Genomic DNA, 11500 nt, shown 5'->3' with positions numbered 1-11500 from the left:
CACTACTATCCAGTGTGTACAACTTCTACAAGACCAGAGTGTGGCTACTTTGCAAGAATCTCAAATGTAAAATATTGTTTTGTTTACTACATGATTCCATATGTGGTATTTTATAGTTTTGATGTCTTCACTATTATTCTACAATGTAGAAAATATTCAAAATAAGGAAAAACCCTTGAATGAGTGTCAGGACCCGGTTACGAACCTGGGTCTCCGGAGTGAGAAACAGTCACTTAACCAACTGAGCCACGAATAGTCAGCAGAACCCAGAAGATGAGGCAGACACAGCAGTACTTAAGACGGTGTATTTAATAAAGTAAAAAGGAGAAGTCCTTCAATACAAAAATGGTAAATCCAAAAGGTGGTAGGAATAGCACAAAAAAGCTCAAGAGATACTCAAAAACAAAAACAGAATTCCACAAGAGCATCCACCGGAATCGACAAGAATACACAGAACACTAGGGCTGGGTGCTAACATACAAACACAGAGCACAGAACTGAGGGAAACTAAGGGTTTAAATACAATCAGGGGAAAAACGAGGCACAGGTGCAAATAATAATGGGGAACAAGGGAAAAAACATAAGGTCAAAAAGCACAATGGGGGCATCTAGTGACCAAAACCCGGAACAACCCTGGCCAAATCCTGACAATGAGAAGGTGTCTCCAAACTTCTGACTGGTATTGTATGTGAATGAGTTTGCTAAAATATCTAAAAATAGGTTTTCATTATGAGGTATTGTGAGAATAATTTGTTGTTTTTAATCCATTTCGAATTCAGGCTGTAAAAAAACAAAATGTGGAAAAGGTCAAGGGGTATGAATAATTTGTGAAGGCACTGTAGAAATACATGCACTGTGTGTTGACCAAGGTAATACATCTGACTTTGGCCCAATGCTGTACCACTCATATAATCTACCATAGAACTGAAATAGTATATTAAACAATACTAGAATAAGGTGGGGAAGATGGTCCTGCAGTTGAGGCCTTCCTCCCCGGATAGTAATAGAAAACATACAAGATTAGCAGATGTGAGTCCAGCATGACAGAACAGTACACATCATATTTACTAACTAACTCTGTAAAGTTAAAGAGTGAAAAGCCTGTAAAGTTTTCCTCCACTGTAATCTCTAAAAGACTTGTCTATAAATATGTCTATAAACTTGTCTACAATACTTCCTATAAATATGTATGGGGCTGTTTTGACGTTACCAGTCTAAGGCTGCTGATGGTTGTCCTGACAGGAATCAGAATAGTTCCATCAGAACTGTCTGAAAAACATCATTTCAAGTGTCTTGACTTCAGTGTGGCAAAATGTCACAACCCAGTCTGAATCCATTAGAGGGAGAGCCTTACGGTTGTGGGTGGAGCAGTTGCCGTACCAGGCGGTGATGCAGCCCGACAGGATGCTCTCGATTGTACATCTGTAGAAGTTTGTGAGTGCTTTTGGTGACAAGCCGAATTTCTTCAGCCTCCTGAGGTTGAAGAGGCGCTGCTGCGCCTTCTTCACGATGCTGTCTGTGTGGGTGGACCAATTCAGTTTGTCTGTGATGTGTACGCCGAGGAACTTAAAACTTACTACCCTCTCCACTCCTGTCCCGTCGATGTGGATAGGGGGGTGCTCCCTCTGCTGTTTCCTGAAGTCCACAATCATCTCCTTAGTTTTGTTGACGTTGAGTGTGAGGTTATTTTCCTGACACCACACTCCGAGGGCCCTCACCTCCTCCCTGTAGGCCGTCTCGTCGTTGTTGGTAATCAAGCCTACCACTGTTGTGTCGTCCGCAAACTTGATGATTGAGTTGGAGGCGTGCGTGGCCACGCAGTCGTGGGAGAACAGGGAGTACAGGAGAGGGCTCAGAACATGGACGATGTACTATGTCTGCAGTGCACACATCATACAGATGGGAGTGTTTTATTTAACCTGGGACCATGAAAGGGAAATTAATGAAGGTCTTCACTGCTCCCTCATTGTCAGTAAACTGACACCTCCACTTCCTCCCTCTGGAGTGTCACAGTCAGAGTGATGTCACAGCCAGACGTCTGTGTGATCTGATGTTTGGAGTTTCTCTGCAGCCAGGGCCGGCCCCCTCATTAGGCAGGATTAGGTGTCCACCTATGGTGGCAGAATGACGAGAGAGGAATTTTCTGAGCTAAACTGACCCAGACGCACCAACAACAACACATAAAACCTCACATAATTCTGCCCCAAAACAACAACATTTTCTCTCAACCAGTGACTTATGGGTATTTTAGGTGAGCACTGATGACACACTGTGATAAGCGGTGCCCTCTTTGGTAAAGGCAGGGGCGCCAAATATGTTGCTTGTCCATTCCCAGCATGCCCTCCAGTGTGTTGTTGGAGAGACATAACGCTGCGGCACTCGACCAACTTTCAGTCCCAAAAATAATCTAACATCAATCATGTAGCAGATATAACATATGGTAGAAAGAGAGTAGGTGGCCTTTTCTGTAACTTACAGACTGGAGACTAAATGTATGACAATATAATGAGATGGACACTTTTTACATCATGCAGGTTTCTCTGATCAAAAAGCCTAAACTAAATGTCACCCAATCAAATAAAAAATCCACTGACTTTTTAACAAATAACATATCCTAACAACAGGACAGGTTTAAGTAAAATGGACAATATGGAATTGACAATCAGGCTACTGACATCTGCTGAACAGAAGTTTGACGAGCTGATTATAGTAAACAATTTAATATTTCTGCATTTCCCGCTGTGTAAACATATTGCAAACGGCTCAGAAGAACTCCTGATAATGTTGGGTAGCTGATATTCAGGGCTTAAATAGACTAAATGATTAGTCACAGGAATCAGGACTAATAAAGCCAATGCAAAGGCCTGTTTTTACAAACGGTGTGTCGACCTCATGGAAGAGCATTCATAACATTCCACTGTGGGCCGACACAGTAGACTACACCCCAGTAAGCACGGACTGGCGCTGATGTCTCTAGGACGTCTTTTTTTGGTGTTTTACAAATGGTAGGGCTACCATATACTGAAGCTCACCACCTGCCTCAATCTGCATCATCCATTTACATTTACATTTAAGTCATTTAGCAGACGCTCTTATCCAGAGCGACTTACAAATTGGTGAATTCACCTTCTGACATCCAGTGGAACAGCCATTTTACAATAGTGCATCTAAATCATTTAAGGGGGGGGGGGGGTGAGAAGGATTACTTATCCTATCCTAGGTATTCCTTGAAGAGGTGGGGTTTCAGGTGTCTCCGGAAGGTGGTGATTGACTCCGCTGTCCTGGCGTCGTGAAAGAGTTTGTTCCACCATTGGGGGGCCAGAGCAGCGAACAGTTTTGACTGGGCTGAGCGGGAACTGTACTTCCTCAGTGGTAGGGAGGCGAGCAGGCCAGAGGTGGATGAACGCAGTGCCCTTGTTTGGGTGTAGGGCCTGATCAGAGCCTGGAGGTACTGCGGTGCCGTTCCCCTCACAGCTCCGTAGGCAAGCACCATGGTCTTGTAGCGGATGCGAGCTTCAACTGGAAGCCAGTGGAGAGAGCGGAGGAGCGGGGTGACGTGAGAGAACTTGGGAAGGTTGAACACCAGACGGGCTGCGGCGTTCTGGATGAGTTGTAGGGGTTTAATGGCACAGGCAGGGAGCCCAGCCAACAGCGAGTTGCAGTAATCCAGACGGGAGATGACAAGTGCCTGGATTAGGACCTGCGCCGCTTCCTGTGTGAGGCAGGGTCGTACTCTGCGGATGTTGTAGAGCATGAACCTACAGGAACGGGCCACCGCCATGATGTTGGTTGAGAACGACAGGGTGTTGTCCAGGATCACGCCAAGGTTCTTAGCGCTCTGGGAGGAGGACACAATGGAGTTGTCAACCGTGTCAACAGTCACAGCCAGCTCAGACTAACATCTTGGTTAATACCTGGGGAACATGTTCTAGTTCTGTCAAATGTGAGCAGAGAGCACCTTAATGTTACTGGTCTGTCAGGCTTCACTGGTGTTGAAGAGGAGACTGAAAAAGATAAATATCTTAATGTACTGCTTATATTGCATATGACCGTAAAAACTATACTTTTGTGCAGTGAAATTTAAGCTCTGATTGATGACTTGTTCTTTGGTACTACGAGCTAGGTCAGCTGGTGTGTGAGTCTAATATGAATAATAATGGTATGAAAGTTAGTCATAAATTAGTAAATTACATGCTTGTTCTGTCCCTTTTAGAGTAAGATTGCAGACAGAGTTGACGTAGTCTCAGGGATAAGATTCAGAGAGAAAAGAGGGCTGAGAAGGACAGGAAGAGAAGTGGGGCAGCAGTCTCAAATAGTGTTTCATGGACATTTAGGTTTTTCAGGACCACTGGTCCCATTCACAGCTGAAAGAGAGAGCCAGGGAGAGTCAGAGAGAAAAGGAGAGATACCAACAAGAGGTAGATGAGGAAATGGGAGAAGGAGCCAGATAGGAGGTAGAAGGACCAACTCATGAAGTAGAAGAAGAGTTAGGAGAGAGATTACAATGAAAATTAAGAATGGAGGACACAGGAGGAGGATAGATATGATATGAAGAGAGGAATGCAGACAGGAAGGACCAGGCTCAAGATAACCAGGTATTCACACCTAGAGCTCCACACGGAGCCTCACCTGTTGTCCCACCTGTAGTCCCACCTGTAGTCCCACCCGTAGTCCCACCTGTAGTCCCACCTAGAGCTCCAACATGAGCCTCACCTGTTGTCCCACCTGTAGTCCCACCTGTAGTCCCACCTGTAGTCCCACCTGTAGTCCCACCCGTAGTCCCACCTGTAGTCCCACCCGTAGTCCCAGCTGTAGTCCCACCTAGAGCTCCAACATGAGCCTCACCTGTTGTCCCACCTGTAGTCCCACCTGTAGTCCCACCTAGAGTCACACTGTCACGTTCTGACCTTAGTTCTGTTATTATATCTTTGTTTTAGTATGGTCAGGACGTGAGTTGGGTGGGTTGTCTATGTTTGTTTTTCCATAATTTGGGATTTCTGTGTTCGGCCTAGTATGGTTCTCAATCAGAGGCAGCTGTCAATCGTTGTCCCTGATTGAGAATCATTCTTCGGTAGCCTGGTTTCACTTTTGAGTTGTGGGTGTTTATTTTCTGTCTTTGTGTGTGTCGCCAGACAGGACTGTTTCGGTTTTCGTTCATTCACTTTATTGTTTTGTATTTCAGTGTTCATTTTGAGTTATTAAAGATTACATCATGAACTCTTACAACGCGGCGCATTGGTCCTCCGATCCTTCTCGCTACTCCTCCTCAGAGGAGGAGGACGAGATCTGTTTCACACACCTGCAGTCCATCCTGTAGTCTAACCAGTAGTCCCACCTGTAGTCTAACCAGTAGTCCCACCTGTAGTCTAACCAGTAGTCCCACCTGTAGTCCCACTTGTAGTCTCAGCTGTAGTCCCACCTGTAGTCTAACCAGTAGTCCCACCTGTAGTCTAACCAGTAGTCCCACCTGTAGTCTAACCAGTAGTCCCACCTGTAGTCTAACCAGTAGTCCCACCTGTAGTCCCACTTGTAGTCTCAGCTGTAGTCCCACCTGTAGTCTAACCAGTAGTCCCACCTGTAGTCTAACCAGTAGTCCCACCTGTAGTCCCACCTGTAGTCCCACCTGTAGTCTAACCTGTAGTCTAACCAGTAGTCCCACCTGTAGTTTAACCAGTAGTCCCACCTATAGTCCCACCTGTAGTCTAACCAGTAGTCCCGCCTGTAGTCCCACCTGTAGTCCAACCAGTAGTCCCACCTGTAGTCTAACCAGTAGTCCCACCTGTAGTCTAACCAGTAGTCCCACCTGTAGTCTAACCAGTAGTCCCACCTGTAGTCTAACCTGTAGTCTAACCAGTAGTCCCACCTGTAGTTTAACCAGTAGTCCCACCTGTAGTCTAACCAGTAGTCCCACCTGTAGTCCCACCTGTAGTCTAACCTGAAGTCTAACAAGTAGTCCCACCTATAGTCCCACCTGTAGTCTAACCAGTAGTCCCGCCTGTAGTCCCACCTGTAGTCCCACCTGTAGTCTAACCAGTAGTCCCACCTGTAGTCTAACCAGTTGTCCCACCTGTAGTCCCACCTGTTGTCATACCTGTAGTCCCACCTGTAGTCTTACCTGTAGTCCCACCTGTAGTCTCACCTGTAGTCTAACCAGTAGTCCCACCTGTTGTCATACCTGTAGTCCCACCTGTAGTCCCACCTGTAGTCTTACCTGTAGTCCCACCTGTAGTCTTACCAGTAGTCCCACCTGAAGTCCCACCTGCAGTCATACCTGTTGTCTAACCAGTAGTCTTACCTGTAGTCCCACCTGAAGTCCCACCAGTAGTCCCACCAGTAGTCCCAACTGTAGGTCCACCAGTAGTCCCACCAGTAGTCCCAACTGTAGTCCCACCTGAAGTCCCACCTGTAGTCTAACCAGTCGTCCCACCTGTAGTCCCACCTGTAGTCATACCTGTTGTCTAACCAGTAGTCTTACCTGTAGTCCCACCTGAAGTCCCACCAGTAGTCCCACCTGTAGTCTTACCTGTAGTCCCACCAGTAGTCCCACCAGTAGTCCCAACTGTAGTCCCACCAGTAGTCCCACCAGTAGTCTCACCTGCAGTTCTTCCCAGAGTCACACACAGAGTTTGACTACACACTCGCCCACAAAGGGGAAACCAGCCATGATGAGTCTATTCCAGCCAGACTATTATCTGCCCTGGATGAGGCCACAGGACCACCAGATGAGGACCGGGATTTCACAAAAACTATTGTCCCCATATTAATGTTGAAACTCCCCATCCCGGATCCGGGATCGTGACTAAAGCCTCAGGCTCATTAGCATAACGCAACGTTAACGATTTCTGAAAATCGCAAATAAAATGAAAATAATGCGTCTGTTCTCAAGCTTAGCCTTTTCTTAACAACACTGTCATCTCAGATTTTCAAAAAATGCTTTTGAACCATAGAAATTGACTAATTTGTGTAAGAGTATGCTAAGCTAGCTTAGCATTTTGAGTAGCATTTAGCACGCAACATTTTCACAAAAACCAGATAACCAAATAAATAAAATCATTTACCTTTGAAGAGCTTCGGATGTTTTCAATGAGGAGACTCTCAGTTACATACCAAATGCGCAGTTTTTCCTGAAAGCGTCTGTGTGTAGGAGAAATCGTTCCGTTTTGTACATCGCATTTGGCTACCGAAACGAACCGAAAATTCAGTCACCTACAACGTCAAACTTTTTCCGAATTAACTCCATAATATCGACCGAAACATGGCAAACGTTGTTTGGAATCAATCCTCAAGGTGTTTTTTCACATATCTCTTCATTGATATATCGTTCGTGGAAGCTTGCATTCTTCTCTAAATTCCATGGAAAAATACTTGCAGCTGACTTTTGCGCACCAATTTCGGCGCAGGACACCGGGCGGACACCTGGTAGATGTGGTCTCTTATGGTCAATCTTCCAATGATCTGCCTACAAATACGTCACAATGCTGCAGACACCTTGGGGAAACGACAGAAAGGGCAGACTTACTCCTCTCGCATTCACAGCCATATAAGGAGACAATGGAAAACAGAGCCTCAAAAATCCTGCTCATTTCCTGGATGCCGTCTCATCTTGGTTTTGCCTGAAGCTCACGTTCTAGGGCACGCACAGAAAATATCTTGGTAGTTCTGGACACGTCAGAGTGTTTTCTTTCGAAAGCTATCAATTATATGCATAGTCGAGCATCTTTTTGTGACAAAATATCTTGTTTAAGACGGGAACATTTTTCATCCAAAAATGAAATAGCGCCCCCAGAGCATCAAGAAGGCTCCCCTGCAGAAAAAAGCTCCACCATCTGCTATTCAAAGTGGAATTCAATTGTACATTATTTAAAACTCAAGTAGTGTATTCATACCCCTTGACCAAGTGTTGAATGTTATTCATGTTTATTTCTTGTTTGTTCCTCTGAAAATTAACTTTACATTTATTTTTGAAGTGTTTTTTCATGTCTTTATAACAGAAGTGAGAATACTGGAGAAGAGAAGAAGACAAGGAAACGATGCTGAGTCTTTATTCAGGACACTAGTCTACACACACATCAACACTCCTCTGCTCTACTCTAATCTATTACTCTGTACTCTCCTATCTACTCTACTCTCCTATCTCCTCTGTTATCCTGTCCTCTCTTCTCTTCTCTTTCTTCTACTCTGGCCTCTACACTTCTCAACTCTCCTCTCTCATCTCCTCTCCTCTCTCTACAATCCTTAACCCTCTCCTCATCTCATCTCATCTCCTCTCTCCTCTGCTCTCCCCTCTACACTCCTCTTCTCTTCTCTACTCTGCACTATTTTCCTCTCTCTTCTGCCCTCTCCTCTCCTCTCTCCTCTTCTCTCCTCTCGCCTGTACTCAGTTCTACTCTCCTCTCTCTTTTACTCTGCTCTCCTCGCTCATCTCCTTTCTCCTATCCTCTCTCCTCTCCTCACTCCTCTCCCCTCTCTCCACTACTCTGCTCTGCTCTACTCTCTCCAGTTCTCTCCTCTCATATAACAAGCTCTCCTCTCTTCTCCTCTCTCCTCCACTCCTCTGCTCTACACTTCTTTCTCTTCAACTCTGCTCTCCTATCCTATTCTATCCTCTTTCCTCTCCTCTCTCCTCTACTATGCTTTCCCCTCTACTCTCCTCCCCTCTCCTCTACTCTAATCTCCACTCTCCTGTACTCTCTCCTCTAATCTTCGCTCTCCTCTTCTCTCCTCTCCTCTCCCCTCCTCTCGACTCTCCTTTCTCCTCTCCTTTCTGCTCTCTCCTCTACTGTCCTCTCTCCTCTGCTTTCTGCTCTCTCCTCTACTGTCCTCTCTCCTCTGCTTTCCTCTCTCGTCTCTCCTCTACTCTCCTCTCTCCCCTCCTCTACTCTCTCAGATACCCTCCTCTTCTCTCCACTCCTCTCTCATACTCCTCTCTATTCTCCTCTCTCCTCTACTCTCCTTTCTCCTTTACTCTGTTATACTCTCCTCTATCCTATACTCTGCTCTCTCCACTATTCTCCTCTCTCCTCTGCTCTCCTCTACTCTCCTCTCTCCTCTACATTCCTCTCTCCTCTGCCCTCATCTCTCGTCTACTCTCCTCTACTCTCATCTCCTCTCTCTCTCCTCTACTCTGTTTTACTCTTCTCTCTCTGTTACTCTGCTCTCCTCTCTCTCATCTGCTCTCTCCTGTACTCACCTCTCATCTTCTCTACTCTCATCTCCTCTCTCCTTCTCTCATTATCTATTTCTCTCTCTGCTCAGTCTCAGAAAAACAGAAGTGGTCTGAGCTGAAATAACCACTGAAAGAAGGACCAGCTGCAGACATAGACATACTTATTATTCTGTTTATGTACATCATTAACTGCAGTTACATTCACGTTTATAACAATGGAAATATTTACATATACATCAAACTCAACAGCGAAAAACAGTTTGTAACTAGGAGTACAGCTATTGACGGAAGTGTCTTTTCTCAGCAGGTTTGGAGAGCATTTTAGCTAACCCTAACCCTTTTCCTAACCATATCCTAATTCTCCTAACCTGCTACGTAAGTTCTCCTAACCTGCTACGAAAAAGTAATTTCAATCCATAGCTGTATACGATCTAGCAATACCATCTAGTAAAACCCCTAAAACAGTGTCTCTATGTCAATTCCCATAGAAACAATATAGGCCACTGTTTCTGCGGTATCTTTGTGTTGTTTTCTACTTTTTTTGAAGGTGTGAAATGACCAGATATGTTATTTTTAGGGTGAGATAATATTCTGTGGTAAAATGAAAAGACAACCCATCACTATGACTTATTTCTCTCTCTCTTTACTCAGTATCAGAAAAACAGAGGTGGTCTGAGCTGAAAGACCCACTGAAAGAAGGACCAGTTGCAGATATAGACATTACTATTCATTATTCTGTGTACATCTACATCATTGGTTGCAGTTACATTCACCTCTCTAACGTTTGAAATTCACTCATCTGTCCTTTTTTATACTGATTCTTTACAAACACAGTTATGTGCTGCTTCAATAAGCTGGTAAGAGGAATATACCCTGGTATTACAGGAACGTGATTGGATGTTCACTTCAGTCCTTGACAGGTTTAGAACAAATTGGTACATATGTAGAAACATAACATACAAAACCTAAGAGGCTTATGGTACTCACCCTCTTCCACAGTAACTATGACAACTTCCGAAAGACGTCCGCCAACCTATCAGACAGCTGATGTGTTTTGCACTGGATCCCACAAGCGAAGGGAAAAGGTGAGAGGAAGAGAGTGGAGATGTGAGAAGGAATTAACAAGCAAAGTGATCATGCTGTTTGTTTACGGTACGATGAAAGTGACCTGTATTTGCATGTGATCAGGGGTGTATTCATTCTGGTATCATGTAGTAGCATAAACTTATCAATGTTACTCTGAGCTGGGTGACTGGAATATGAATGAATCATCCAATTAAACGGCACTGACCACCACTTGAATATGACCACATTAATGCCAAATCCCTGCATCACTAATACAGGCTCTCATACATGTGTAGAAGGCCTTGTCGTGACGTTGTATTAGTTAATGTGACGACTGTTGCTCATCGAATGACTACAAGTTTCTAATTACGTGATTAACTCAATCAAGCAATTATTAACTCATTAACCTGGGGCACCATGGGAAAACTAGTTTTTATTCAGTTTCTATTTCCAAAATCAACTCAAAGAGTCTCAGAATATCGTTTTTTACAACAGCTGCTAATTAACCAGTTGCCTCTAACAATCTCGTTCTGGACGTCGAATTTCAAAAGAGAGAGAAAAAATAAAGTACACAAGAGAAATATAAATTTGGGTGAATTTGTCAGCTATGCTATTCTAACCCTAGCCTTTCCCCAAACTGCCGCTCTTATAAGTCAGAATATAATGACGTAATTACGTGGGGATGATCTCCGAGGATTCTCTGCGTGGACCGTTCCGCTGTTCGATGACGCACTTCTCCTGCGCACCTCCCTGCTCGTCCTCCCGGTGTCAGTGTCCTTTTTGGCTTAGGAGTCTGTACCCTCAGTACCCTTTTCTCTGGAAGGGGCCTTTTGAGGACAGACAGCTCTGTAGCTCAGAGCTCACAGCATAGGAATGAAACCCTTTAGATACCACGATTCGATGGGAGATGGAGGCTAGATGTTTCGACTTGAATTCACCCGCTTAGACACAGCAACTCATTCGTTGCTTGAGTAGAAAAATATTTCTTTGTCCTCAAGCTTGCGTTGCGTTCTGGGTTCGTTGACTTTTTCAGGCCCTGCTGCAGCTGGGGTCACTTAGTCCTCATGTAAATTCTATACTCACAGGTTTTATGCCCTTGGGTCAGAAGTGGGCGTAGCCTCCTTTAGGGCAATTCTCTGGGCATACCAAGTTAATGAGGCAAGGTCCAGATTTTACTCAAAAACAATTTTAGACTAACTTAATATGTCATCTTCCCCAAAACATTCTCTTTGATTTGGATATTTTCCATACAACGTACAATGTATAAAC

The sequence above is a fragment of the Oncorhynchus masou genome, chromosome 16 (assembly GCF_036934945.1).
Source record: "Oncorhynchus masou masou isolate Uvic2021 chromosome 16, UVic_Omas_1.1, whole genome shotgun sequence".
NCBI classification, from domain to species: Eukaryota; Metazoa; Chordata; class Actinopteri; order Salmoniformes; family Salmonidae; genus Oncorhynchus; species Oncorhynchus masou.
This window is presented reverse-complemented; position numbering follows the sequence as displayed.